The sequence below is a fragment of the Siphateles boraxobius genome, unplaced genomic scaffold (assembly GCF_051911475.1).
Source record: "Siphateles boraxobius isolate OS27281-9 unplaced genomic scaffold, OSU_SipBor_1 19, whole genome shotgun sequence".
Taxonomy (NCBI): Eukaryota; Metazoa; Chordata; class Actinopteri; order Cypriniformes; family Leuciscidae; genus Siphateles; species Siphateles boraxobius.
In genome coordinates, this window is record NW_027508799.1 from 1,774,399 (window position 1) to 1,796,393 (window position 21,995).

Below are 21,995 nucleotides of genomic sequence, written 5' to 3' on the forward strand. Positions count from 1 at the left end.
GAGGAAGCAGGAAATGCAAGCAGAAGCCCGGGCAACTGGAGACCAGGGCTGCTTGATGGTGGAGTTTGGTGACTTTCAGGGCCGGTCCATGAAGGATGTTTATGAAGACCAGAGCAATGAGGCCGAATCCCTCATCAGGTACTTGGTTAAGGCAGATGCCAGGCCCAACACTAACATGGCCATTTTCAAGGCGTATGTCCTGAAAAGACGGGCTTCTGATATGGGCACCAGTGTACATCAGCCTGCACGTCCACCTGCAGCCTCCAGTACCTCTGCACGTCCACCTGCAACCTCTAGTGCCTCTGCACGTCCACCTACAGCCATCCAAACTGGTTTACAGCAGACCGCCACTGTGAAAGCACTGTTGGCGCGTGGCAAACATTTGTCACCTTCACAGCTGGCAAAAAAACTAATGTCACCAGTTAAACCCTGTGAGTAGGAGTGTAAATATAGAATTTTCCCTACAGCAGTTCTACATGTATTCATTTATCGTCATGGCAAACTTGTCCACTTGTTGTTTCCAGATCCATTACTGCAGTCCACTTTACCTCCTCCGGCAGCAGAACCCCCAGCCAAACATTTGGTCCCAAAGCAGCTTTTCGCTACTGGTAAGTAAGCAACATCTTACATATGTTTGTCTCCATGTATTGATCACAGTAATAGTTTTAACATTTGTGCTCCAGGCACTTCCATTCCCACTGCTGAAGATGATGATGAGGAGCTGGTATTTGCTGCATCACAATGTGTAGCACAGCTAAATACAGGTGTGGCATATGACACAAATGCAAATATTATAAGAATGTTTTGTGGAAACCCACTGAGAATCATTATTTTTGAAAATAAATAAACATTTTAAAATATTTTTTGTTTACAATACAGAATTATGTGACATCATGCCTCAAGCGGGAGGCATTCTTTGAGTGCACTTCTTCCAAACCTTAAGGATGTCCAAAGGTGTCAGTGTATATATTTGCGTTTCCGAACTTACCTGTTGCTAAACAATCACTGGATAACTTTTTCACACCGCTTGCTCTTCTCACTCACTCAACCTGAGCAGACAGGATGGTGGAGATTCATTGTTCTAATAATTAGAGGAACAGTTTTTCCTTATTGTGTCTGTGTGCATGCTTCATGTCTGTGGGCATCATACTTTTTTTTACTGAATTCATCACGACTCATTTTCCTTCTTTCATTCCATCTAATCCTCATTCTCAAAGAGCTATATTGATCCCATATTCCTTACATCAATAAAGTGTACACTGTGTTCTTTGCTTCTTGACACTAATACCATTTTCTTCACTGTTATTCCTAAATATAATCATAATTATTATTAATACTTGTTTAAAATTACTGCTTCGCCGGCTGTTTGTGGACTGCATTTATGGCATATTACTATCAAATAACAGTCATCCTTATATTGTTTATGTTACTGTTCACTCAGAGGCCTGTGCCGGTCCGTCTCCATCAGCGGAAACAGCACAGACACCAGCTCTTCCTCATCATCAGCCACCAGCTGAGCTTCCTAGTCACTGGAGAGATCATCTTCCACCTTTCCAGCATGAGTGGATCCGGAACACACTGTTTAATGCCAACATGCGAACCGAAAAGCCAGAAATAGTGTCCCAGCTGAAGCTTTGGTGGTATCCTCCTCAGCCCCCTTTAATAAACACCCAGCCACCCGCCTCACCTGACCTCTTCTTCTGTCGGCCCATTTTCTTATGGATGCCGCTAAAGATGTGGTTGTTTCCTCTTGTCTGCGTTCGCCCAGACTGTGGTAAGCACAGACTTACAGCGGCAGGACTTTACCGTACCGTGCGCAAGGTCTTGGACATTGATGGGTGGTATGACCTTGCCACTGAGTATCTGGAGTGCAAACGCTGCAAAAAGAAGTATCCAGCTTGGAATGAGGACATCTTAGGACAGCTGGATATGGGCCACCGCAGTCAGTTTCCAGCTTTGCTGACATACAGGTAATTCATAATGACAATCATTCATTATCAGGCGCTTTTATTTGTGTTATTTTTTCCAACCAAAGCATTTGCATGATTATACTGTTGTTTCTTTAGATACTCATGTGACAACCGGGTGGTGAGGATGATGAGGGAGAGGACACTGGGCAACAGTGTGACTCAGCTCTACAAGAAGCTGATGGAACAACACAGTGAGGCATGGACACAGCGTGTCCTGCAGTACCTGACTGCCTGTGAACCATTCACAAGGTCCTCCCTTGTGCAGCCTCCTGTGTTTGCTGAGCCTCCCCTTTTACCTGCCCTTCCTAAACCTAAGTGGAACTAGGGGGCGCGGCAAGGCTGCTGACCCTGTGCTTCTCCGTTCGTTTGTTTGTTGTTTGTGAATTTTTGGCGTTAATCGTGTTGTAAACTTTTGTTTTGTTCACGTCCTTGAGTTAAGCAACATGGAAATGGATTACTTGCGCGCAGTGGTGATCTTTTTTATCCTATATGCTGTCGTTAGAGAGAACTTTGCCCTAGCCGGGAACAATGAAGGAAGTGAACGAACGTCGCCACTGATTACATACTCGAGGGAATTTCTTCTTGCCCTAAGGAATAAAGCTGTGTCTGTGGACTTAAATCACGTATCATCAACCCCTCATGGAAAAGCCCAAGGTAGGAAAACGAAAAAAAGAGGCTCGAGGGGGGGCGTTCGTAACAGGTTGAGAAGGCGAGGAAACAGACACCCGCTTCCCATCATAACTCTGTCAAACGTCAGATCATTAAATAATAAACTGGATGAGATCACAACACGTCTCCGATTTGATGAGGATTTTCAAAGGAGTAATTTGCTCTGCTTCACAGAGACATGGCTTCACGAGGACAGCACTTGCATTGATATGGAGGGATTTACAGTTATAAGAGCAGATCGTGATAAGGTGTCATCTCAAAAATCCATCGGGGGAGGACTCTGTATGTTTATTGACAGCGCTTGGGCTTCACAATTCAAAGTACTCAAGAGAGTGTGCACTAGAGACTATGAGCTGCTGTCTGTATCTATCAGGCCGTTTTACCTTCCGCGGGAGTTTGGGCAAATCACCATTATTCTTGTTTATGTCCCAGGGCCTAATAACAAAGAAGCTGCGGAAATAATAACCGACAGCTTCAATGCTGCTCTCTCCCGATCAGCAGATCAGCCGGTGTTTATTTTGGGGGATTTCAACACATGTCAGCTGTCACCTCATCTACCCACTCTGCAGCAGTATGTCACCACGCCCACTCGCTCCACTCGCAGATCCATCCCAGACGCATATAAGGCAGTGAGTCGCCCTCCTCTTGGTAAGTCCGATCACAATGTCATTCATCTCCTTCCAACATACAGACAGAAACTCAGGCGTGAAAAACCACTCCTGAAAACTGTACGTCAATGGACTGAGGATGGGGAGGAGGAGCTAAGAGATTGTTTTGACTCTACAGATTGGCGCATGTTTTTTGACGCATGCTCTGATCATCACGAATTGACAGACACAATCACATGCTATATCAAGTTCTGTGAAGAAACTGTTATCACTTCCAAGATAGTTCAAGTGTTTAGTAATAACAAGCCATGGCTCTCAAAGGATCTTAAAATGTGTCTGAATGAGAAAAGGGCTGCATTTTTGAGAGGAGAAGCTGACTTAGTAAAGGAGAAAGAGAAGGATTTCAAGCGTAAAGCTTTTACAGCAAAAATAGATTTTAAGAATAAGGTTGAGCAAAGATTTTGTACAGGCAATGCAAAACAAGCATGGGAGGGATTAAATACAATAATGGGTAGGGAAAGAAAAAAACAAAGTGTAAACGTGGCAGATTGTGGCACATTTGTTAATGATTAAACATTTTCTATGGAAGATACGATGTGAGAGACCCAAAAATAGGGTGCAATATTACCTGTGATCAGATTGGTAGTTATGAACATATACAGCTTTCTGAAGAAGAAGTAGCCATGTGTCTCTCTAAAATCAGACCAAACAAAGCCCCTGGGCCTGATGGCCTCCAAGGAAGGGTGCTAAAGGTATGCTCTCAACAGCTTAAAGTGGTTCTTACTCAGCTGTTCCAAATTTTGCTGAATTGTGGTGTTTTTCCAAACGTATGGAAGAAGTCCACAATAATACCTGTGCCTAAGGTCTCTAGGGCTACAGACCTTGGAGACTTTAGACCGGTGGCACTCACTCCACTCTTAGCCAAGTGTATGGAGAGAGTGGTCAGCACCCATCTTATGGCTTCTGTTGGGAATCAACTTGACCCCCTTCAATTTGCCTATAGGTCACACAGGGGCACAGAGGACGCAACTCTTACTCTTGTAAATCAAATAGCTAAACATCTGCAACAACCAAAATCACTTGCTCGGGTTCTTTTTATTGATTTTACATCTGCTTTTAATACTATGCAAATTGATATTCTTTTAGAACAACTTCATAGGATGAATGTGAATGGTGGGCTCATTCACTGGATTAGAAGTTTATTAACTGACTGCCCTCAGAGAGTCTTAATGAATGGGGTCTACTCAGATGAGCTTGTCATAAATACTGGAGCACCACAAGGCTGCGTGTTGTCACCTCTGTTGTTTTCAATCTATATAAATGACATGACTGTGCACAGCACCAATGTTAGTTTACTTAAGTATGCTGATGACATGGCCTTGGTAGGACTTCTCACAGAAAATAATGCAGCACATGAGGAAGCTTATTTTAGCCAAGTCACTTTACTGCAGGACTGGTGTCAGACTGTTAAACTGGAAATTAATGTGACTAAAACAAAAGAACTTATAATACGAACGAAACCAAGAGGGGCCAGTAACATCACCCCTGTTGTACTTAACAGCCGGCCTGTGGAAGTAGTGGAAAATTTTCAGTACTTGGGTACAATCATTGATTGCACTTTAAGTTTTAATGTTAACTCAGAGAGTATTTTTAAGAGAGCTAACCAGCGATTGTTTTTAATTAGAAAGCTGAGGAGCTTCAAGGTCAGTCAACACATTCTTGAGATGGCATATAGGGGTCTGGTAGAAAGCATTTTACAGTTCAATATAACAGCTTGGTATGGCAATCTGAATGTGAAAGACAAAAACAAGCTTTCCAAAATTGTTAATATTGCAGGGAAGGTGATTGGCAAGTCACAAAGGCAGCTTGGGGATGTGTATGATAGGGCGGTACTCAGGAAGGCCAGACAGATATCAGCAGACACCCTACACCCACTCAACTCAGAGTTTGAGTTGCTCCCATCTGGCCGTAGATTCAGGGTCCCAAGGGCGAGCCGGAACATTTATAAGAGATCCTTTATTCCCCATGCCATACAGGAACTTAATTTAAACTGAAAGCGTCTTTGTGTTTTATATAACTTCTAATCGGCTGCGCTGCTTTCCATTTTCTGTTGTTGTATGTTGACGGTGGTAGTGTCATACTTTTAAACTGTGTGTATTTTGTCATTTTAACTGTTGTGTCACTGATGCATATATGTTTGGAGAAGTCAAAGACAAATTTCCACCAAGGTGGACAATAAAGTCTAATAATAATAATAATAATAATAAGTGGCTGTTAGCTGTGTACGCCAGGGATGTTCTGGGGCGACTGGACGAGGTCAAGGCCAAAATAACATCTGTATTTGGCTCTGTTCTCAAGATGGACTCCACAAAAAAGGTATCACAGCCCTGTTTATATCCAGAAATTGTCCAGATATGGATATGTGTGTGTGTGTGTACATAATGCACAGTTATGAGTTTTTATTTTGTTTTGTTTTTAAAAATCTTTTTTTTCTTCAATAGGTCACAAAAAAACTTGCCGGTGCTGCTTCAGGAACAGCTGCCTGGTGCACAAATGTTGGTAACGAACACGGCCAAGTCCTTGTCTCTGTCCTAACAGCCGCCGAGGGACATGCACTGGACCCCATGGCAGCTGGCCTAATGAAACGCTACCGAGAGGCAGGAGAGGCATCCCCAAAGGTGATGTACGTGGACAGAGATTGCTGCAGTCAACACGGCCAGTCTCAGGTGAAGGCCATGTTTTCGGAGTGGGATGAGCTTGAAGTGCGCCTGGACATCTGGCATTTCATGCGGCGATTTGCTGCAGGTGTCACGACAGAGGCTCATCCGCTCTATGGGATCTTCATGGCACGTCTATCCATGTCCATATTCCAGTGGGATTCAGAGGATGTGGCTGCTCTTCGCCGTGCAAAGGAGGGTGAGCTGGCAGCAAAGAAGACTGGCTACATCTCAGAAAAGGCGGTCAGTGCTCGCATTAACCGGAGGGAGTTGGCACTGCACTGCCGGAGGAGGACCAGGGGGGAGGAGGAGACCACCATATTGATTGGGTCACTGATTGATCAGTTTGACAGTGCGGACGGGAAGGATACTCTGGGAGTTCCACTTCTGAACCATGAACGGATCCAGCAGATATGGAAAGAACAGCGGAAGCATGTACAGTGTATCCAAGACCCAGAGCACTTTCCGCTCTACATAAAGAAGGGGACACTGAAGAAAGGCGGTGTGGAGCTGTGCTGCTACAGGTATGCTCGAGGCTCTACCTCCTTGGAGTCATTCCACCTCCACCTGAACCGTTTTATTCCAGGTATTACATACATATGGATTAGTAATTTTTCTGTAAAAAAATATAAGCACTGTAACTGCTTCCATTACGTTAAATTAATGTCACATTAATAAATGTCACACTTTTACAGTTCTTTTCTGATGTCATAAAAGCATTGACAAAGCTGTCTTGCCTCACAAATCACTAATAACTCTGGTTATAATGACAATAATTTTTTTATGTAATTACATAACTCTATTACATGTAACCAGCTACTTCATAGCACCTCATGTGTAGTAAATATATTGTACATATGTGACATATAAAACCCTTTTTTTTTTTTTTTTTTTACTTTTAGGAACCAGTGCCAGTGATGCGCATTTTCAAGCCTATCTCCTTGAGGGCTTGATGCGTTGGAATGATGACCGGATGGAAGTTGCCATAAAAGGAGCGTCCTCCATCCGGTCATATGGCAGTGCCATGAGAGAGGTTGTGGACCAGCTTAGCAAGACAGTCTTTGGGAAGCCCTGGGATGAGCGCTATCGCCCTCCTGGAGCATATACAGGCAAGACATTCATTAATTTGTTATTTTGTAATACTCTACTAAGTATCAATTTAGCCTTAAATGTACTAGACAAAATATTAAGACATATTTTTACCCCTTTTATTCTCGTAGGTGAATTGCTAGGAATAGAGTACCTTTACAGCCAGACTGGCAAAACACTGACTCCAGTGCTCCAGAACCCAGAGGATGAAGACAGGCTGGTGGAGGAAATTGATGACCAAGACCTGCAAGATGAGGGGTTTGAGGAAGAGATCACGGAGGACATCACAGTTCCAGTGCTGTACGAGAATGACCCCTGCCATGATCTCGCAAACAGCCCCTCATCTTTGCCTCAGCCTCAGTCCCCAGCATCACTGGCTGATGTATCAATGGCTGACGTGTCACTGGCTGAGCCATCCACATCAACTAGAGAAGGACACCAACTTGCCCCTGCCCCTTCAGTGTTGTCACAGCCATCTGACACTGGAAGCAGTTTCTCCGACGAGGCTCAGGTAAAACACTTTAAGGGCTTTATTTAATTTCAATCTCGTTTTATTCCACATATATTAACATTAATCTGAATTTACTAGGGAGCAGTCATTGGGCCCGATGGCATTGCTGGGTGGGACAAGGTCCAGGATATGGCAGGTTACCTGGTTGGTCTTCGTGAGGCTCCTTACCTCACTGACCTGCAGGTGACAGAGGCCATTCAGCTGTGGACAGCTCTCCATGACATAGACAAACAGCGGGTCAACTATCAGCCTCGACATCAGCCTCAGCTGACACATGGACGCTTTAAGGCACCAAAGCGGTCCGGAGTCACAACGGGTGTGGAGATTGTAAAACGGTGTCTGATTGGACATCCCGGGGGACCAGCACAGTGGCCCAGCACCAGCCGCTTGGTTGAGGCCATTTGTACAAAGCTGTGTGCTTTACACAAGTCGGCGACCAAGAAGGCTGGAGTTTGCCGCCCCAGGTGGTCTAAAATCCTCTCGGATTACCACCACATCCGAGAGCTGTTGCTTAACAATCGCAGGCTGATGGATGAAACAATGATCCAGCTGTTTGAGCTAAACCAGAAGACACTCATTCAGTGGTAAGCAAGGCACATTATTTTCTTCAAATTAACTGAATACTTTTTTAAACATATATATAATACATGTAATTTATTTTCAGGTTTCAACGGCAGCAGAAAAAACAGGAAATGAGTGTCCTCGCTCAGGGACTGACTCCACCTGACCCAATTGCTGTGGCTGATACGCAGCTTCCTCCACCGAGGGAAAAATTGGATGAAGCGGCATCGACCTCATGCCCAAAACATACATTTACCCTTCTGCCAAATTGAGAAGGACAGGCTCCTCTTCTGCGACCAGGTCGGCGGCCTGCTGCTGCCACCACCATGGTGTGCCCCATTGCACCTGCCCCCACAGCATCAGGAGTTGTGCAGCCCATTTCAGCACCTGGGTCATTGTCACTAGTCCTTAACCCAGACATGACCGTGTCAATGGTGATTCCACCTTCTGGTGCTTCAACATCCGGTGCAGGCCCAGCTCCACCTGCTCCTGTGTCTGCTGCTCCTGTTTCCCGTTACACCCAGAGGAACAGGCGCCGGCGGGCCCAGGAGACGGAAAGCGGAGTCCATAAGAGGAAGTATGTGCGAGGGGTAACCTTTAACATGTGCAGCAAATGTGGGCAGCCCAAAACCAAAGAGTTTGGCCATAGCCGATATGGTAATGCCACATTTTGCTTGCGTGCCTCAAATGGAAAATCTTTAGATGACTGGTTGGCAGAACAGCGCCAGCAAAATACAAGCCAAACTCCACCTCCTCAATAAACAATTTGCTTTTTTCCTGTATATATTTTGTATATATTACTGTAAATGGTTCCACCCAGTCTTTCATATTGTCCTATATATATATATATATATATATATATATATATATGTATATATGTGTGTTTGTGTCTGTGTACTCATTTCATTATTTGTGTGTATTTATTTTAATATTTGTTTTTTTACATTTAAAGTGTCATTTAAATATTTGTGTATTCATTTTAATAAAACATTTTAAGTGTCATTGAAATATTTGTGTGTATTCATTTTAATAAAACATTTAAAGTGTCTTAAAGTAATCTAATAAATCATATCAATCAAATCATATCCCTCACAAAAAACACACATATTTGAAGAAACATTTGTATTCATTTTATTCAATCATAAACAACATGTAATATGCAATTTTTAAAAAATAATATACACAAAAAAAAACATTTAATAAAACATTTGAAGTGTCTTAAAACAAATCTGATAAATCATGTCAATCAAATCATGTCCCTCCATTTTTATTCATTTTATTAAATAATCAACTACATGTAATGTGCAATATTTAAAAATAATAATAATACACACAACAAAAATATAAATCAATATAATGATGTCATAGATAAATGAAGACGCAGGCGCAGTTGATCACACGCAGAACACGGGTTCGAATCCAGCCCGCGGAGGGTGACTTGTTTCAAATCTGACTAAAACTCCTTCATAACGTACAGGAATATAGCCCTAATAATGTTGCAGGGGAAATTTGTGGGCAAATTCTCGTTTTTAGCGTCTTTTTGGCTTGTGTGCGGGTCGCAAAGATTGGGCCCCTTCTTTTGCGCAGCAAGCGCTCTACCATTTGAGCTAATTCCCCTCGATGATGGAGAGAAGGTGTCCATCGCTCTCAAAGACAAAGACGAGGCGCGATCCCTAGCACGTGTGCAGGTGCTGCAGCGTGATTTCCAATGACCACAAAAAAACAGGACGCATTTCCTCTCTGCTGGCAACTTTGCACTGGCTACCTTTTAATTGTAGATTTAATCAAAAAATTGCGCTTTGAATCCAGCGATCCGAGTTCAAATCTCGGTGGAACCTTTTTAGGTTCTTTGCGGAAGGGAGGGAAAAAACAGAGGTGATGCGCAACTGCTGACGTGGCGGTGAAATTGGCACTCTCAATTCCGAGTCGGAATTGGGGAAACATGGGCTTAAAAAGCAAAGGCTTCATCTGCTTCTTGCTATCGTGCTTCTGGACTCAATGACTTAAATCCTTGCTATCGTGCTTCTGGACTCAATGACTTAAATCCTGCTGCTCATGGGAAAAGTTGACACACGCCAAGGTTCCATGGTGTAATGGTTAGCACTCTGGGCTCTGAATCCAGCGATCCGAGTTCAAATCTCGGTGGGACCTGCTTTTGCCAGGAATGTGTGCAGTACCTCGTTTGAAAAAACTTTTTCGGCAGCACTGAGCCGCAAGAGCTCATCTAGGTAGTGCCCCTTGAAGGGGGGCGTAAAAAGGATGGACAGCACTGGAGAATGCAGGCATCGATCCCACTACCTCTCGCTTGCGCCAACTGCTTCCTACCGATTGACACAAAGTAAGCCCAAAGTAAGCCCACGTGAGCCAATCGTGTTTCTCTGCTGTGGCTTACTTTTGACCAATCGGCGACCGCTATTATTAGGCAAGGCAAGGCAAGGCAAGTTTATTTAAATAGCACATTTCATACACAATGGTAATTCAAAGCGCTTTACATAGAAGAAATTAAAATAATCAAAAGAAATCAGAATAATTAAAACAGTTTGGAATAAAAGATAAAATACAGAAATAATCAAATGAAATCAGAATAATTAAAACATAAAATAAAATACAGTGCAAACAGTCGGACGAACAGTGGCACAGTGCTCATTCAGTAAATGCACAGTTAAACAGATGTGTTTTGAGTCTGGATTTGAATGTGACTACTGTAGGGGCACATCTGATCTCTTCTGGAAGCTGGTTCCAGCTGCGGCTGGCATAGTAGCTAAAAGCAGACTCGCCATGCTTAGAGTGAACCCTTGGTATTTCTAGCCGATGTGATCCTAATGATCTGAGTGATCTGTTGGGTTTATATTCACTGAGCATATCTGGAATGTATTGAGGTCCTAGGCCATTGAATGATTTATATACCAGAAATAATACTTTAAAATCAATCCTAAATGTAACTGGCAGCCAGTGTAAAGACCTGAGGACTGGTGTGATGTGTTCATATTTTCTGGTTCTGCTCAGAATCCTAGCAGCAGCGTTATGTATGAGCTGCAACTGTCTTATGGTCTTTTTGGGAAGGCCAGTGAGAAGTCCATTACAATAATCCACCCTACTGGTGATGAAAGCATGCACAAGTTTTTCTAAGTCTTGACTGGAAACAAAGCATCTAATTCTTGCAATATTTTTCAGGTGATAATATGCTGATTTAGTTATTGCTTTGACATGACTACTGAAACTAAGGTCTGACTCTAGAGACACACCCAGATTCCTGACTTGATTTTTAGTTGTTTGACCCCTAGACTGAAGGTATGCGTTCACCTTGAGAACTTCATCTTTGTTTCCAAACGCAATGACTTCAGTTTTGTCTTTGTTTAACTGAAGAACGTTTTGGCACATCCAATTGTTTACTTCATCAATGCATTGGCAAAGGGAGTCAATGGGGCTGTAATCATTAGGCGATAGGGATAAGTAGAGCTGTGTGTCGTCTGCATAGCTATGGTAAGCGATTTGGTTCTTTCTCATTATTTGGCTCATTGGGAGCATGTACAGGTTGAATAGGAGTGGCGCAAGAATTGAGCCTTGAGGGACTCCGCATGTCATGGATGTCCACTCAGACTTATGGTCTCCTATACTCACATAATAACCTCTGCCTCCTAAGTATGACCTGAACCATTTTAGGATTATCCCAGAAAGCCCGACCCAGTTTTCCAGCCTGTCAAGAAGTATTTTGTGATCGACAGTGTCAAATGCAGCACTGAGGTCGAGTAGTACCAGCACTGATAATTTGCCTGTATCAGTATTTAAGCAAATATCATTTATTATCTTTATGAGCGCGGCCTCTGTACTGTGGTGCGGTCGGAAACCAGATTGAAAATGGTCAAAGTATCCATTCGAGCTTAAGAATTTGTTCAACTGATTGAAGACAACTTTTTCAATGATCTTGCCTATGAAAGGAAGATTTGATATCGGTCTATAGTTGTTTAATATGGTCTTATCCAGATTGCTCTTTTTCAGGAGGGGCTTGACGACAGCAGTTTTCAGGGAGGTCGGAAAACTCCCAGAGAGAAGTGAGGCATTTACCACTTCCAGGAGATCTGCTTCTAAGCTGTGTAACACATTTTTGAAAAAAGATGTGGGAAGTGCGTCAAGGGCGCAGGTTGATGTTTTTAGTTGCTGTACGGTTTCTTCCAAAATTTTGCCATCAATTTCTTCGAAATCAGACATAGTGGCTACTTTCTCGTGCTGTTGTCTGATCTGCCTGACCCCAGCGCAACTCAAGGATGAGCTGATCACCTTTCTGATATTATTGATTTTCTCAGAGAAGAAAGAAGTAAACTCACTGCACTTTCTCACTGAGAGCATTTCACTGGGAATCTGGCTTGGGGGGGTTGTCAGTCTCTCTACAGTAGCAAAAAGAGTGCGCGTGTTGTTTATATTGCTGTTTATAATATTCGAGAAAAAAGTCTGTCTAGCTTTGCTTAGTTCCTTATTGAAAGCATGGATGCTGTATTTGTAGATGTTATAATGGACTACAAGTTTTGTCTTCCGCCACATGCGCTCTGCTTTTCTGCATTGTCTTTTCATATTTTGCACTGCTGTTGAGTTTCTCCAAGGTGCTTTTTGTCTGCCACTCTTCTTCCTGACTTTCACAGGAGCAATATCATCAATTACACTCTTAACTTTTGAGTTAAAAGAATCAAGGAGAAAATCAACAGAGTCAGCAGATATGCTTGGTGTTAAAGATATAGCCTTCATAAATAGTACACTAGTGTTCTCATTTAAGCATCTCTTCTTGACAGACACAGATCTAGCTTCAATGGCAGGAGAGATCAATATATCAAAGAAAATACAAAAATGATCAGACAGTGCTACATCCTTAATAACAATTGATGAAATATTTAGACCCTTACTGATAAGTAAATCTAGAGTGTGTCCATGATTATATGTGGGTCCATGAACATGCTGAGTCAGATCAAAAGTTTTTAAAACAGTTTTTTGGGCGAGCTGGGCCCGCAGGCTTTGGTGGTTGTGGGGCCTGGCGTTTTTTGGTTGGTATCTGGGGGCTCGCAGCAAAAGAGTGGGATAGTCTAGTTCCAGCATGCACCAGTTGTTCCATTTTCTCTGAGAAGCACAGAAGTGGAGATGCTGGAGAGAGTGATAATGTTTCCGGTGAGAGGGATTTTTGCTCTGGTGTTATTGGAGGCTGTAATATGCTGTCCTGGTTTCCCTGGCTGTTTTCCAGAAAGTCGTCTATGGGTGCTATATCTTGGAGCAGTGCTGGTATGTCACAGTCTGTCTGTGGTGAGCTCTGTGGGCAGGGCTCAGCTGAGATTGTGTCCGTGAGCAGAGGTTGTTGTGGCTGAGTGGTGTTATCACTGTCCTTGTGTGATGTGTCAACCGCATGCCCATGCAGGTGCTGAAGTGAAATCCTGTGGTCATTCATACTGTATCCAGGTGTGTGTGTGCCATTCAGGTTGAGTGGATTGGCACACATTGCAGAAGGATGACGGAGGGAGAAGTAGATATTGTCCTTTAGCACTCTTGAACCAAGTTTGTTTGGGTGGTGGCCATCCTGTTGAAACAGTTGCCTCTGACTCCAGAAAAGATTGAAGTTGTCAATAAAGTTCACTCCTTTTATATTGCAGGTTTTTTGCAGCCATGTATTAAGCCCAAGCAACCGTGAAAACCTGTTTGTTCCTCTTGCTGGGAGTGGTCCACTGATGAATGTTTGAACTTTCAGTCTTTTAAGTGTTTCAAAAAGTTCATTGAAATCCTTTTTAAGAAGTTCCGACTGCTCTTTATGAATATCATTCTTCCCCACATGAATGATGAGTCGATTTGCAGTCTTATGTTTCATCAGAATGTTCTGAAGTTCCCTGTTTACATCAGAAGTTGTTGCTTGTGGAAGGCAGCACGTTGTTGTATCCCTGCTATTAATGTTTCTGATTACGGAGTCGCCCACTATCAGAGTCCTGGGCTCGGCTGCACTGTGAGCTGAGTGCCGCTGTCTGCTCGACCTTGAGCCCCAGTTAGCATCAGTGTTAGCTACTGGCTGATTCTGTCTGTGTGCGATCACATTCATCAAATTTGGGGATTCCTCATTCATTACTACTTCAAATCTGTTCTCAAGATGTATAGGCGGTGTTAGGAGACCAGTGTTTGCAGTCCTTGTCAGAGCCGTATCTGGGGTAGAGGATGCTACTGCAGTAATATGTGATGCTCGTGACAATCTGATGTCTCGAGTGCCTTTGGGTCTCGCACCCTGTTTGTGCCATCGATTAGTAAAACGATCGGCTTGTTTCTCTACACTCAGTATGGCCGGTCGAGAAGCACTAGATTCATGGGACTAACCGGCTGTATGCTGAGGACGTCCATGACGAAACTCGTTTGTGTGTTCCGTCTGGTTTGGTGGTCCCGCAATTAACTTTGTTTCAAGAATTGCAATCCTTTGTAAAAGTCTGTGGCAGTTGGAGCAGCAAGTAGACTCCAGAGGAGGCATTTTCTTATCCTTATGAATGTAGGCAGTTGTGTTTTCTCTTCCCCGGAATGTAAGCTTTCAGTGGGAGGCTGGTCGAATAAAATAAATCTGCTTTTTTTTTGTAGTAATCCAAGCGTTTGAGCACTGTGCTGATTTGCTGAAGTTAAAATTAGGTGATAAAAGGAGACAAAATATAGAAATATAAAAGCGATAGAGCAAAGCGCGGAGCAGTAAGCGAGAGCGTCCGAACAGTAGCTGAGCAGGAAGTAGTCGTCATCAGTAGTAATTATCGTCATCTTTGCAACAGGTAAGTCTATTCTTCACGACTGTATAATCGATCATTATTTATTAATAAACAGTGTTTGTTTTTAGACAATTAAACATGCCAATAAAGCTAGCTAGCATGTAATAGCACACGTTTTCTTCTGTACATTTGAACCTGCAACTTTACCATGATACATGATACATGGCATGATACCAGCAAGATTGTACCAAGAAGTGTTATTTATTTTCTTATTAATAAGTTCATCACACTATTTACAATTTGTACACAAGGCAATTCAAAGTGATTTACAGTTGTATAAAAACAATAATGCTTATGCTCATAATAATAATAATCATTAATTATTATAATATTATAATAATTAATTACATAAAAAAGAAATGCTGTAGTAAAATACTTTCAGTTGGAATATGACAGCTATGTAACGTTCTGTTTATGCCTGTGTCCTTTCCGATTATGTATGCATACCCGGTTTTACGAAGAACCTCTGAGGGTCGACTCCTTATGGGGCCAACTGAGGAGGCCAATAGGAGGAAGATCGTGTTGGCAGGGAGGGCCAGGTGTAAGGAGGAGGTCCTGGCTGATGCCACTGCCTTTGTGAGGCAGAATGGAGGGAATCCTGGAGACCAGTTCCTGGTTCTGGCTCACTGCAAGATCCAGTTTGGGAAACACCAGGGTCAGAGGTTCCTGTGGCTGCTGGAGAACTCACTGGGGTATGCCTGCTATCTGGTCAGCAGCATTTTGGGGGAGGAGGAGAGGGACAACCCGCTGTCGGACAACAAACACCTGTTCCTCAGATACACCTCGCAGATCAGGGAGGTAGGCGAGGCTGTAGAGGTGTATCAGAAAAAAACAGGCCATGCTGCAGGAGGCCCAGAGGACAGGAGACTCTTGGTGTCTGATGGTGGAGTTTGGGGATTTTAAGGGTAGGTCAATAATGGAGGTGTATGAGGACCCAAGCAAGGAGGCCCAGGCTCTCATCACCTACCTGAAGAAGGCAAAGGCCGGGCCTAACACCAATATGGCCCTTTTCAAAGCATACGTGCTGAAGAGGCAGGCTCCAGCCTACGTGCCCACCGCCACTGTGCCCACTGCATCTGTCCTCACTGCTGCTGTGCCCACTGCCACTGTGTCTGTTCCTCCTCCACCTACTGCCACTAAGAACAGCCCACTGCTGGCGACCAATGTGAAGGCCCTGTTGGCGCGGGGGAAGCAATTATTTGCTTCACAGCTGGCACAAAAGATTTTGTCTCCAGCCATACCCTGTAAGTGGGTAAGTTTTTTCTTTTTTCTCCAGCCACTGCAGGCTCGAGAGGCCCTGCTCCTGCCCCGGCTCATGCTACTGCCCCTGCTCCTGCCCCTTATCCTGCTCCTCCAGCATTGTGGACCCCTGGCCAGGTGTCCCAGTCGCCTGCAGAGCTTCCTGTCCACTGGAAAGAGCATCTCCCATCTTTCCAGCAAGGCTTTCAACCCCTGTCCTTTTGCACCCGGACCATCCTCACTACAGCCACCCACAGGACTGCAGCACCCTGCCCAGCCTCCTCTGCAGTCTCCTCCTCTGCACCCTGCCCATCCTCCTCTGCAGTCTCCTCCTGTGCACCCTGCCCAGCCTCCTCTGCAGTCTCCTTCTCTGCGCCCTGCCCAGCCTCCTCTGCAGTCTCCTCCTCTGCGCCCTGCTCAGCCTCCTCTGCAGTCTCCTCCACAGCCTTCTGTCCAGCCAAGTGCTGCCTCTGCTCCTGCAACATCAACTGGGTCCAGTGTTGCAGACCAGGCTCCTGTAAGTAAGCTTCTCATTATTCGTGTGCAGGTCCTGCAGCGTGATTTCCAATGACCACAAAAAAAGAGGCCCCATTTCCTCTGTGCTGGAAACTTTGCACCGGCTACCTTTTAATTGTTGATTTAATAAGAAAATTGCGCTTTAAGCCATGGAAGCTGAAATGTTTGCGGCCCGACAGCAGCACGGAGGATGTATGTTTCGGCTCGTTGGTCTAGGGGTATGATTCTCGCTTAGGGTGCGAGAGGTCCCGGGTTCAAATCCCGGACGAGCCCATTATTAGGCTTTGCTTTTAATCTCTTCAGCCTGATTAGGGCAACCAGGATATTTCTGAGCAATTGGGGATAAAATGTGCCAGAGAGAGGCCGGTTAGCTCAGTTGGTTAGAGCGTGGTGCTAATAACGCCAAGTTCACGGGTTCGATCCCCGTACGGGCCACTCATTTTCTCTCTGTGACCTTCGTTCTGCTCTTCTCGAAAATGACGGGCGGTCTCCCATACATCAATGCTGGCTAAACCACACAAGTACCTGGCCGAAATAGCTCAGTTGGGAGAGCGTTAGACTGAAGATCTAAAGGTCCCTGGTTCAATCCCGGGTTTCGGCAGAGGAACAACCTCCGCCTCTTTTAGTCTACCTTATTCCACCTCTCAGACAGCCAGTTAGCAGGGTGTTTTGGTTTCATGGTGTAATGGTTAGCACTCTGGGCTTTGAATCCAGCGATCCGAGTTCAAATCTCGGTGGAACCTTTTTAGGATCTTTGCGGAAGGGATGGGAAAAACAGAGGTGATGCGCAACTGCTGACGTGGCGGTGAAATTGGCACTCTCAAACCGAGTCGGAATTGGGGAAACATGGGCTTAAAAGGCAAAGGCTTCTTTTGCTCCTTGCTATCGCGCTTCTGGACTGAATGACTTAAATCTCTGCACCTCATGGGAAAAGTTGACACACGCCGAGGTTCCATGGTGTAAGGGTTAGCACTCTGGGCTCTGAATCCAGTGATCCGAATTCAAATCTCGGTAGAAAATTTTTTAGGTTCTTCGCGGAAGGGAGGGAAAAAACAGAGGTGATGCGCAACTGCTGATGTGGCGGTGAAATTGGCACTCTCAAACCGAGTCGGAATTGGGGAAACATAGGCTGCTTCTCAATAGCCCTCCTCGTCTCCTCGTTCCTCTGTCCTCCATCCTATGACCCGGAAACCGATCGAGCTCAGCCATCTTGAAGGACATCTCAATTCTCTAATTGCACCGCGAGGAGGCGAGGATCGAGGAGTGAGGAGGCTTTCAGAGGAGTCATGAGCGAAAAGAGGCCCCATTTCCTCTGTGCTGGAAACTTTGCACCGGCTACCTTTTAATTGTTGATTTAATAAGAAAATTGCGCTTTAAGCCATGGAAGCTGAAATGTTTGCGGCCCGACAGCAGCACGGAGGATGTATGTTTCGGCTCGTTGGTCTAGGGGTATGATTCTCGCTTAGGGTGCGAGAGGTCCCGGGTTCAAATCCCGGACGAGCCCATTATTAGGCTTTGCTTTTAATCTCTTCAGCCTGATTAGGGCAACCAGGATATTTCTGAGCAATTGGGGATAAAATGTGCCAGAGTGAGGCCGGTTAGCTCAGTTGGTTAGAGCGTGGTGCTAATAACGCCAAGGTCGCGGGTTCGATCCCTTTACGGGCCACTCTGTGACCTTCGTTCTGCTCTTCTCGAAAATAACGGGCGGTCTCCCATACATCCATGCTGGCTGAACCACACAAGTACCTGGCCGAAATAGCTCAGCTGGGAGAGCGTTAGACTGAAGATCTAAAGGTCCCTGGTTCAATCCCGGGTTTCGGCAGAGGAACAACCTCCGCCTCTTTTACTCTACCTTATTCCACCTCTCAGACAGCCAGTTAGCAGGGTGTTTTGGTTTCATGGTGTAATGGTTAGCACTCTGGGCTTTGAATCCAGCGATCCGAGTTCAAATCTCGGTGGAACCTTTTTAGGATCTTTGCGGAAGGGAGGGGAAAAACAGAGGTGATGCGCAACTGCTGACGTGGCGGTGAAATTGGCACTCTCAAACCGAGTCGGAATTGGGGAAACATGGGCTTAAAAGGCAAAGGCTTCTTTTGCTCCTTGCTATCGCGCTTCTGGACTGAATTACTTAAATCTCTGCACCTCATGGGAAAAGTTGACACACGCCGAGGTTCCATGGTGTAAGGGTTAGCACTCTGGGCTCTGAATCCAGTGATCCGAATTCAAATCTCGGTGGGACCTTCATTTGCCAGGCTAAACAGCACGAGTATCTGGCCGAAATAGCTCAGTTGGGAGAGTGTTAGACTGAAGATCTAAAGGTCCCTGGTTCAATCTCGGGTTTCGGCAGAGGAACCACGCCCGCCTCCTTTAAGCTACCTGATTCCACCTAGCCTCATCGCTATCTGCCTCTCAGACAGACAGCTGGGAGGGTGTGTTGGTTCCATGGTGTAATGGTTAGCACTCCGGGCTTTGAATCCAGCGATCCGATTTCAAATCTCGGTAGAACATTTTTTAGGTTCTTCGCGGAAGGGAGGGAAAAAACAGAGGTGATGCGCAACTGCTGACGTGGCGGTGAAATTGGCACTCTCAAACCGAGTCGGAATTGGGGAAACATAGGGTGCTTCTCAATATCCCTCCTCGTCTCCTCGTTCCTCTGTCCTCCATCCTATGACCCGGAAACCGATCGAGCTCAGCCATCTTGAAGGACATCTCAATTCTCTAATTGCACCGCGAGGAGGCGAGGATCGAGGAGTGAGGAGGCTTTCAGAGGAGTCATGAGCGAGGATACACAGGTGTATCCTATGCGGAAGTGTTTTATTGACTAAACGTGACGCACGTATACATTCTCCTCCCCCTTCACATCGGTCACAATCTGTTTTAAAGTGTACTTTTCCTTTGCAGTTTATATAAACCACACATTACACATATTTCAACAGGGTATCTTGCTTTATTATTATTTATTATGAATTTCTTAAATAAACAAACTGCAACAACATGAGGGCAGATCCTTTGAGCGCTGCTGATGACGCTATGAAGTGACGCTCGAGTGATCAAGTATTCCAATGTATAAAAAAGCTTTCATTCGATTCCTCCATCCTCATTTTTGTCATTCATTACATTATTTTGAGCACAAGAAGATTTTTACTAAAACCTTTTAAAAAAAAAGTTTAATTCATATATGTTATACTATACTATGTTATACACCAGTATACATATTTATGTTATCTTTTTAAATACTATGTTATACATATTTAAAAATACATGAATAGGCAAAAACAAGTGTTTTTTTGTTTCAACAAATGACTCTCAACTATGTTATAAAAGATATACCAAAACGATTTGATATACCATTTTAAGTTTTAGATCTGTTTGATGATCATATTATTATGAATTGTCATAAACGCCTTTATGTAATATTTGGTGTTTCTTAGTAATCTCTGCCACAAAATCTAAACAAAACAAAACGATTTAAGCATGGCATGATACCAGCAAGATTGTACCAACAAGTGTTATTTATTTTCTTATTAATAAGTTCATCACACTATTTACAATTTGTACACAAGGCAATTCAAATCTCTGCTGCTCATGGGAAAAGTTGACACACGCCAAGGTTCCATGGTGTAATGGTTAGCACTCTTGGCTCTGAATCCAGCGATCCGAGTTCAAATCTCGGTGGGACCTGCTTTTCCAGGAATGTGTGCAGTACCTCGTTCAAAAAAACTTTTTCGGCAGCACTGAGCCGCAAGAGCTCATCTAGGTAGTGCCCCATGAAGGGGGGGCGTAAAAAGGATGGACAGCCCTGGAGAATGGAGGCATCAATCCCGCTACCTCTCGCATGCTAAGCAAGCGCTCTACCATTTGAGCTAATTTACCATTTGAGGCCGAAGAGCTCTCACAGGAGGAGGGGGAGGGCGAGCTGGGCCCGCAGGCTTTGGTGGTTGTGGGGCCTGGCGTTTTTTTGGTTGGTATCTGGGGGCTCGCAGCAAAAGAGTGGGATAGTCTAGTTCCAGCATGCACCAGTTGTTCCATTTTCTCTGAGAAGCACAGAAGTGGAGATGCTGGAGAGAGTGATAATGTTTCCGGTGAGAGGGATTTTTGCTCTGGTGTTATTGGAGGCTGTAATATGCTGTCCTGGTTTCCCTGGCTGTTTTCCAGAAAGTCGTCTATGGGTGCTGTATCTTGGAGCAGTGCTGGTATGTCACAGTCTGTCTGTGGTGAGCTCTGTGGGCAGGGCTCAGCTGAGATTGTGTCCGTGAGCAGAGGTTGTTGTGGCTGAGTGGTGTTATCACTGTCCTTGTGTGATGTGTCAACCGCATGTCCATTCAGGTGCTGAAGTGAAATCCTGTGGTCATTCATACTGTATCCAGGTGTGTGTGTGCCATTCAGGTTGAGTGGATTGGCACACATTGCAGAAGGATGACGGAGGGAGAAGTAGATATTGTCCTTTGGCACTCTTGAACCAAGTTTGTTTGGGTGGTGGCCATCCTGTTGAAACAGTTGCCTCTGACTCCAGAAAAGATTGAAGTTGTCAATAAAGTTCACTCCTTTTATATTGCAGGTTTTTTGCAGCCATGTATTAACCTGTTAACCGTTGCCAGAGCGTCGGCGCACTGACGCGTTTTTTGTTTATTTAGTTCAAATTTACTATCAGATTTAATGTTATACCTTGACAAACTATACATCGTTAAAAAGATATAATTCTCAAGATTCAGTATTTGACCACTATTGTATTCTGAGAAACTTATAGTGACAGTTATGTCTTAATTTGTGTCAGGAGTTATGAAATAAAAAAATGAGTCGATACCTTTAATATGAATTATGAGCGTCAGCTGGTCCATTCATAAAAAACACTCCGTGCTGTCGTCATGACAGCGATTCACAAAACATCGTCCCTCAGGGCTTTAGCTCAAAAATGTGCAGACTTGGAGAAATATTGATATATTCTCATAGATTCACATCATATTTCTATATACAGGAATAATATTTATTGAATTTATACCCAAATGCGTCGATGTAATCATTATGATCGCTTCTTACTGAGATGTGCTGTGTTTTCAATTCATACCAATAGCCTGAGGGCGCTATATGCACAATAGCAGTTCATATATGGATCACGAAGAAGACCCATAGTCATGTGACATTCCAGGACGTCACTGATACAGAAAGTAGCTGACAGAGATCGCTGTAACATGCAGATAAAGATGTTTTGAAGACAATAAACATGATTGCAATGATATTTGAGTTACCTGTGTTCTTCAAGCCATGCCAGGTATTTCATAATAATAGATTATATTTATAATGTAATGCTAATCGATATAGATTTCATCATCGTGCAGAACACTATAAAT

At 44.2% G+C, this 21,995-nt stretch overlaps 11 non-coding genes across 11 annotated transcripts; all 11 read left to right on the forward strand.

The window, feature by feature from the left end:
* The first annotated feature begins 10,204 nt into the window (after window positions 1-10,204).
* Window positions 10,205-10,276, forward strand: trnaq-cug (transfer RNA glutamine (anticodon CUG)). The gene has a single exon. It is a non-coding gene; the product is annotated as a tRNA-Gln (tRNA).
* Window positions 10,277-16,848: 6,572 nt separating this feature from the next.
* Window positions 16,849-16,920, forward strand: trnap-agg (transfer RNA proline (anticodon AGG)). Its single transcript has one exon. It is a non-coding gene; the product is annotated as a tRNA-Pro (tRNA).
* Window positions 16,921-17,008: 88 nt separating this feature from the next.
* trnai-aau (transfer RNA isoleucine (anticodon AAU)) lies at window positions 17,009-17,082 on the forward strand. Its single transcript has one exon. It is a non-coding gene; the product is annotated as a tRNA-Ile (tRNA).
* Window positions 17,083-17,175: 93 nt separating this feature from the next.
* Window positions 17,176-17,248, forward strand: trnaf-gaa (transfer RNA phenylalanine (anticodon GAA)). Its single transcript has one exon. It is a non-coding gene; the product is annotated as a tRNA-Phe (tRNA).
* A 70-nt stretch (window positions 17,249-17,318) lies between these two features.
* trnaq-uug (transfer RNA glutamine (anticodon UUG)) lies at window positions 17,319-17,390 on the forward strand. Its single transcript has one exon. It is a non-coding gene; the product is annotated as a tRNA-Gln (tRNA).
* A 689-nt stretch (window positions 17,391-18,079) lies between these two features.
* trnap-agg (transfer RNA proline (anticodon AGG)) lies at window positions 18,080-18,151 on the forward strand. Its single transcript has one exon. It is a non-coding gene; the product is annotated as a tRNA-Pro (tRNA).
* Window positions 18,152-18,239: 88 nt separating this feature from the next.
* trnai-aau (transfer RNA isoleucine (anticodon AAU)) lies at window positions 18,240-18,313 on the forward strand. The gene has a single exon. It is a non-coding gene; the product is annotated as a tRNA-Ile (tRNA).
* An 83-nt stretch (window positions 18,314-18,396) lies between these two features.
* Window positions 18,397-18,469, forward strand: trnaf-gaa (transfer RNA phenylalanine (anticodon GAA)). The gene has a single exon. It is a non-coding gene; the product is annotated as a tRNA-Phe (tRNA).
* A 70-nt stretch (window positions 18,470-18,539) lies between these two features.
* trnaq-uug (transfer RNA glutamine (anticodon UUG)) lies at window positions 18,540-18,611 on the forward strand. The gene has a single exon. It is a non-coding gene; the product is annotated as a tRNA-Gln (tRNA).
* A 309-nt stretch (window positions 18,612-18,920) lies between these two features.
* Window positions 18,921-18,993, forward strand: trnaf-gaa (transfer RNA phenylalanine (anticodon GAA)). The gene has a single exon. It is a non-coding gene; the product is annotated as a tRNA-Phe (tRNA).
* Window positions 18,994-20,256: 1,263 nt separating this feature from the next.
* trnaq-cug (transfer RNA glutamine (anticodon CUG)) lies at window positions 20,257-20,328 on the forward strand. The gene has a single exon. It is a non-coding gene; the product is annotated as a tRNA-Gln (tRNA).
* Window positions 20,329-21,995: the final 1,667 nt, after the last annotated feature.